The 8,149-nt window shown below is 35.8% G+C and overlaps 1 pseudogene; it reads left to right on the top strand.

Annotated features, from left to right (window-relative positions):
- Positions 1-7,196: 7,196 nt before the first annotated feature.
- LOC112480991 lies at positions 7,197-7,315 on the top strand (annotated as a pseudogene).
- The last annotated feature ends 834 nt before the right edge of the window (positions 7,316-8,149 follow it).

The raw sequence follows: 8,149 nt of genomic DNA, 5'->3' as shown, positions 1-8,149 counted from the left end.
AGGTGGGGAGAATATAGAATACACATCCTATTAGAATTGTTATGGATTGACTGAAAAAAACATGTAAAATGTTGAGCACAACACTTGGCATGTAGTATATATGCCCAATAAATAAAAGCTACTCTATAGTAGTTATAAATTTTTTCTAATTTTTAAAAAAATCAACAGATAATTTAGTCATAGATGATGGTCAATGAGAATTTAACAAGCATTATGTAGAGAACTTTAAACCAAGAAAAGAACATTTAAATCAGTCAGAAGAGGTAGAGTAGAGAATAAGGGAAACTACATAATGGGAGTGGAAAGGAGTGCAACAGTCCAAACAGAGTAAATGAATTGTTTTTATTATTTTTCCTCCATCTTTACTAAGAAAACATTGCCAAGAATCCCACTTTTAAATTATTATTTTTTTAATTAATAGATTTTTTTTGAGTAGTTTTAGGTTTACATAAAAATTAATTATCGATTCATAGAGAATAACACCATTGGACCCTTGAAATTTTAAAACACTTGATAAACATAAAGCACTATGCAGCTAGAAGGTGCTATTGTTCTTATGAATAAATAATGAGAAATGCCCAGGATCTAGTTAACACCCCAGGAAGAGATAAATCAACATAACTTGATCAACTTAGGTTTTTAAAGAACTTCACAGGTAAAATTATGCAAATGCTAGCAAAGTTGTGTACCCTGTTATGGCAAAATTTCCAGGAAACTGGTGGATTGCCTATCTGAATTCAGTCTAAAAGAAAAATTGCAGGCACAGCTATGGAAGCTTACAGATGGTATCACACTATACTGGATAAACTAGTTGAATCTGTAATTAAAGGGTAGTACACTGAAAAATGTATAAACAACCTACTGGGGAAAAGGTCCCATAGCTTGTATGAGAAATTCATATAGAAATATTACAAGGGCTTTAGAGAAATAATGACTATTATACCAAAGAGAAAACTAGTGAATAAAATTTATAAATGTAAGATGTTCTCAAGATAGTTACATGCAAAGACATTTCTTACTATTAAGAAATTTTTATTGGTTCATCATTGGATTGGCAGTATTTTTTTAAAAAAAATAAGGATAGGAAGTTGACTTAAAGTGAAAAAATAGAGTTTATGAATCAATAAACATGTCTTAATTTGGAGAAGCATAAACAGAAGTATTTCAGGGATCCCTCTCTGCCAGGACAAATAGATTTAAAATTTGCGTAAATAATCTGGAAGACAGATTAGGAGGTTTATAGAAAATACTGAGTTCTTCCTAGAAGAAAATGCCAACAATAGCAATGGAGGAAATGAGAAAAAAAATCTAAAAGTTTGAGTTAAGTAGGCAGAAAGGTAGCAGCTCTCATTCTTTCACACTTAATGCCCAAAGCATTTACCCCCTTTTTAAGTGAGGGAATCACAAAGAGGTGCTGTTAGTTAAGGGAGTGTCGTGGACAAGAAGACAACTCCACGTAGCTGAAGCCTCAGTGCTCATTTTAAAATAGGCACTGGGTGAAGGATAGAAGTGGCCCACCTGTAGGATGGGTCCAAACTGTAGGATGTTCTGTCATTCCAGAGACGTCTTCCTATAGTAGTGGGATGGGCAGAAGAACTTTGACAAGAGGATTTCTCCTTAAGAAAAAATGTTTTATTTAGCTAAAAATTGTAATTAAGTACCCTATACTCTTAAGGGCGCAGTTAACTCATACAGAAAATTTGAGGCCAACTCGATATCTATAAAGGCCTTTCAAGGGTGACATGAGCCTTTGTGCAAGGAAAGATCAGGAGTTTACTCTAGCACCCATGCGATAAATCCAGAGTCAATGATAATCTGCACTCTAGTTCATAGATGGAAGAGACTAAAATTTTGTAGTTCAGAAAGATTCAGAGATCATTGTGCATGAAGTGGAAAAAAAATGTTGTAATTGTATGCTAGGGTCTCTGTTTTTGCTTTCTTTTTATGCGTGGTAAGAGCACAGAGTCAGGATGCTATGCCTCTGTGTAAAACTCCAAAGATTTGGATGATTAAAAGGAAAAGGATTCATTTTGGAAACAACTTTAAAGTCAGTTTCCTTAATTCTTACATAGTCTAATGTTTCTTTTCCATTTATATAGTTCCTCTTAAACTTCTAATTATAAAAGGAATAGAAAGAATGCAATTAATTTTCACATTGGTAAAAGAAACACAAAACTGACCATTGCTTTTCATATATAAAGAGCGCTTTTACTAAGCATTCTCAATGTACCAGTATTTTGGGCCTCATTTAATTATTACGGCAAGCCCTTCAGGTACTATTACTATTTACATTTTAGAGACTGGGAAACAGAGACTCAGAGATATTAAATAATGTATCCAGTGCTACTTAGTTGGGCCAAGAGGACTCAAACTTAAAATCTGTCTGATTCCAAAGTCCATGTTCTTAATATCCATATATATAAGGCCTTATTGACATTATTAAAGTTCATCTTTGTAATTTATATTATATTATTATTATATATAATATCATGATATATTAAATTATATTAATGTAATAAAAGTAAGTTTTATTAAAATACTTTCTCATCTTTAATCTTAATCATCTTTAATCTCTACTTTTAAAATCTTTTTATTCTACATGCAGCTTATCTTGTTCATAGAACATCACCATTATAGATTATAAAAACTATTTTTCAACAGGGATATGTTGCTGAATGTCATGACTATTCATGTGCTGGTTCTAGGGCTTTCAAATTTGTTTTGTGGTGCCCACTCTATTGCATTTCTGAGTAGGTTGTAAATCTTGTTAAAACCAATGAAAATATAATTTCGGAATGTTTCAGAAGCAATCTCTCATGTCACTGAAGTCTCCAAGGTTTTATGTCTCTACTTTCTTTTTTATATAGTGCAAAAAAGATTCAGATAAAAATAATTTTATCTTTTACTATATTATTTTTTTAATTACAAAAAGTAATACATGATGACTGGACAAAATTTAGAATATGTATAAAGATATAGAGAAAAAAGGACCCCAAATTCCATTATCCACAGATAAAATATGATGAACATTCTAATGTATTTCTTTTTTTAAAATATATATGAGATTAAAATATTAACTGGCTTATTTTGGAGGTGGCTGAAGAATTTTAAGTAATTTAAAAGTATATATATATATGCATATACATTTTAAATATATATCTATTTTATATATGCATATATTCATCTAAGATAGTCATTGAAGTTTTCAAATACTTTCTCTAAAGTTATTCCATTTCTCTATATGGAGACTGTGAGATGTTACGATTATAAGCAAAAAATTGGCCAATTTGTCTTGTTGGTAATTAAAAAAATAATAAATTAATGTGATTTGTATACAATAGGAAATTTGGATTTTTACTTGTTTATTTTTTCTGTTTACAAAAATAATATGTGGTCACTGTAAACAAATCAAATAACACATATAAGTATTAAAAACAGCTAACATTTGTTGAGTGCTCTCTGTGCGCCAGGCACTGTTCTAAGGGTTTCTTTTATATTAACTTATTCAGTCCTCACAGAACTCTATGAAGTAGGGACTATAATTTATTATTTTCATTTAACAAATGAGAAAACTTAGGCATAAAGAGGCTAAGTAATTTTAAGTCCTGACTTACCGAGACAACAGTCATGCCAAACAAACATGGTTTTTATTTGTTCATTGAGTTGTTTGTTTTAATGGGAAAAGAAAGATGATGAATTAGGGCCTTACCATAGACATATTATATCTTCATTTCAGGGGAGGAAATGATAAGTCCACGTGATGTTCTCGTACATGAAGAAGGTACATGGGGGAGTGAAGGCATACCTAGGAGGATCTGGAGCCTGCTGAATCCATGGACTAGCTGGACAAGTTAACGGATCATTATCAAGGACATGTAGCTTACTAAATGACAGAGGTGAGATCCAAACCCAGGCAGGATGTCCCCAGAACCCATACTTAACCACTCCCTAAATTACCTCTATAAGGTATAAAGAAGAAAGGCATCAAGAAGAAAGCCAAAAGTCCTCTGATTCCATGACTCAGGGACAACAATTGCCATCATTTTGGTAAACATGTTTCTAAACTCTTTTTGGTGCAAAGCTTAACTGCAGCTGACCTAAGTATTAGCAGAATGTCCTCTGATCCTCTTGGAACATGAAACCATGGGAAGCTTGTAAGGAGCTACCTCAAGGCCATTTCTCACTGTTTCCATATCTTTCCGGGAGGCTATCATAAGACATTTTCTCATCATCTCCTAGGTTCTGAGTTGGTATGAGGTTTTCTGCCTTCCCCTCTGTATGCAATTATGATGCTAACTACCTGGAAATAAGTCAGATTTCACAGGTTAAGGGCGTAGTCCTCCACAAGACTGCCTTAACTTCGGACAGCAGCCACTAGCTCAGGGTTTCCCAGGACACTCACAGTTCTGACCAACTAGCTATGAATTCAGGAGTTCCCACTATCCCCTCAAGTTGGATAATTTGCTAGAAAAACTCACAGAACTTAGGAAAGCATTATACTTATGATTATAGTTTTATTATAAAGAATACAAATCAGGGCTAACCAACAGAAGAGACACATAGGGCAAGCTTTGGGAGGCCCCATGTCCTTAAGGGTCAGGAGGGTCCCATATCCTTCTCAGGTGAAGCTTTCTCAGGACATGTCACCCTCTTACACATTGATGTAAGATTACCAACCAGGGAAGCCCACATGAGCCTCTATTTTTAGTGTTTATTGAGGTTTCTTTATGGCTGCATGATTGATTGAATTGATGCAGGACAGGGCAAATTTCCCCAAGTGGTGGGGAGACCAAGCCCTATACCGAGGGAAGAAGAGGGTCCCTTCATGGAGAGTGTGGAAGAAATTCAACACACACCCCAAAGTTAGAGTCAAAAGTTTATTAGAAAAGGGTTAACACTCCACAGACAGAATGTGGTCTCCTCTCAGAGGCGGAGGGAGAGTGACAGGGACAGTGTTAAAGCACTGAGTGTTTGGGGAATCCAGTTTATATGTTATTCTTTAGTTCCTATGAGTTATAGTTTAAAAGACTTTATTAACCCATTTCTTTTGATATGAATATACAGTGAGGAAGGGGAAGAGTGTGTTGCCTGAAAGTCCTGTTGGCAGTTCTTCAGCTTTAATCCATAGGTCTCCATGGTTTTAGCTATGGGGAATGAATGATTTTATTTGTGTAGGGCAGACACTTAAAGACTCTTGTTCCTGTTTTCATTTCCACAGGTGTGGGGAAATGGATTATTAGCAATTCCAGCAGAAATCTTCCTTTGTTCTGAAAGTGTCTTCCTGGCTTGGCTGCAGGGCTGATCAGCATATTGCAGTCTCTGAATGTAGCTTGATTAACATTTTAATTCTCTTGCCTCCTCCCTACATTAGAATCATTGGCCAACCCTCTTTTTTCCCCAGAGGTTGGGCTGATACTGCCTGACTCGAAGCCCCAAACCTCTAATCAAATGCGTAATCTATCCGCCCCGCCAGCCCCCATCCTGAATTATCTCATTAACAGAAACTCAGGTCCAAGGTGCCCACCATGAATAACAAAGATACTTTTGTCCCTCGGGAAATGTCAAGGATTTAGAAATTAACTCCCTGGAACAAAGAACAAAGACCAGCCACATTCTTTACTATACCACAACCCCCACCACTGAGAATACAACTGCAGGCTATAAGACTGCTAGCTGCAGTGTGGAATCAGCTCCTAAACAACAAGGTATCCCACTTAACTCCTGTTGCCTTTGTCAACTAGCTTGTTTTGTTTCTTTGTTGTCCTGTGGGACAAGGGCCAGGGGGAGCTGGCACCTTTGCTATTCTTGCTTTTGCTATCTATGTAAGTAATAAGCTGTCTGAATTTTTTTTAAGCTGTCTGAATTTTTATAAAGCTTGTCATTTTACCAGCCAACTCTCTTAGCATTGTTTGACCTATCGTTTAGAGAAATAAGGAAAACTCAAGAGGACAATTATGGGGGATTGAGGTGTTTAATTTGTTTTAGTCATTTTGATTTATAAGAACACTCAAATGGAGCTATTCAGTAGGTTAGATGTGAGACTGGAGCATGGAGGAAAGAGGAGGAAGTAAGTTGTGCTGTGGCAGTGACTAACATGAGAGAAGATGCTCTCCAAACAAGACGATATAGAGAAGCTAATGGTGAAGTGTTAGGTAGCTAGTCAGACATGAGTGACGGGGGAACAAAGGAATAGGGGCCCAAAGAACACCCCAATGGTAGTAGAATTCTAGGTACACACATGTGTACTAGGCAGAGTTATATAGCAGCCAGGAGTCAATCAAAATAACTTCACTTGCCAATCATCTAGGAATGCCTTGGAAACCACCCATTATGGCCTAAATATAAGGCCGACATTCTCACTTCTGGGCCCTTTTGCCCTTCTGCCCCCTCCCATTTTGTCCTTCTGGACTCCCCTTCTTTTTTGCCTCTTTTTGCCTTTCTGGGTTCTCTCTCTTTTTGATGGTCTTTTGTGGCCTTTTTGCCCTTTTCTGGCCATTTCGGCTCCTTTGTGTTGGTTACAGCACTGGGACCATGTGCCTCCTTGGGACACTCTTTGTCTTTCTAAAATATATTTTTAATAAATTATTAAATCTCAATGACCTGTGATTCTTCAATGCCGTCATTTGAGGCATTGTCCCTCTCCCTCCCCGCTACCATTGGGGCTACACTGAACTCCTATCACAGCCCCAACAGTGACAGAAGGACTGCTTTGATGTGAGCTCAGACTTGGGTAGTCATAAAATATCTGAATTAAAAAAATGGCTTTAGGGTCTTAAGTATCCAACCTCTTACCTGATACAAGTATCTTTTTAACACCATCCCAAGAATTGGTCATACAGTTGGTTTCTGGTTCAGTGGACATAGCAAGGAAGACCTAGGCCAATGATTGTCAGGGCAAGCAATTCTGATATAGATCTGATTGTTTTTGTATTCTTTCTCATATTGAGCTAAAACCTATCTTTTAATGATTTTTACCATTGCATTTGTATTACCTCATAGAACACATATTCACATAGCTATTAATCATTGTTTGTTATAGATGTCCTATGAAGTCAGCCATCATGTCTCCTCTTGGTTTTTGTCATCAGCTAATTAAACATCTGCCTTAACCCATCCCACCCAGAGCCTTGTCTTGGTTCTCACCATCTTGGTTATTTTGGTATCTCATCAGCATCGACTTTAAAATAGAATGTACAGTCTACAGCCATGCCACCCTGAACAAAACCAATCTCATCTGATCTCAGAAGCTAAACAGAGTCGGGCCTGGTTAGCACTTAGATGGGAGACCACCTAGGAAGACCGGGTGCTATAGGTGTAAAAAATAAAAAAATAAAAAAATAAGGGACTGTAAGACTATAAGATCCTTGCAATCTGTGAGGTCAACCAAGGGTTGCCTCGCCTAAAAACAAACAAACAAATAAACAAACAACATAGAATGTCCAGATGTAGTTGCATCAGTGGAGAGTACAGTGAAATTAATATTTCCAATAAAATACCTATTTTGATTTCTTCGCCTTTTGTAAATGTTTTTTAAACATACACAATCTTCTTTAAAAAAGAATATGAGGAAGATAGGAAAATGAAATGTATATTAATGTCTTATTCTGTCCTCCTGCAATTAAATTTTAAATATATTTGTGTTTTAAATATTATTTTAAAATAATTTGGTTTGGTTTTATATTATAAAAATAATACGTTTAAGGTAAAAAAAATTTTTTTTAAATATAAATGGTATAAGGGAAAAGTAAAAAAAAATCTCTCAAATTTACAAACCCACTCCTTAAAGGTAACTACAATTTACTGTTTTCATCCAGAATTTTTTTTCTATATTAGGCATCTTTCCACATCAGCGATATGAATCTACCTTATTCATTTTAATAGCTGCATAGTATTTTATTCTATTGAGACAGGACATCACTTGTAAAATTCTTAATCTTTTAGCAGAAAATGAAATGGGACATCTCTTGCACAGTTAATCTTTTTAGTAAACCTAGTTTTCTTCCCTCCTTTCTTTGGAAAAAAGGCCCTCTCCCTCAAATCCTGATAATTGCCCAACACTGGTGACTCAGATCCTCTGGCTATTGATAAGGGTCATCAGCTCATTGTTAAAGAGAAATGATGTTAAGCCAGGCAGGGCTTAGAGGCTGAG

The sequence above is a fragment of the Pteropus alecto genome, unplaced genomic scaffold, assembly GCF_000325575.1.
Source record: "Pteropus alecto unplaced genomic scaffold, ASM32557v1 scaffold20, whole genome shotgun sequence".
Taxonomy (NCBI): domain Eukaryota; kingdom Metazoa; phylum Chordata; class Mammalia; order Chiroptera; family Pteropodidae; genus Pteropus; species Pteropus alecto.
Note: the sequence above shows the minus strand (reverse complement) of the source record. Positions and strands in the feature narration are given on the sequence as shown.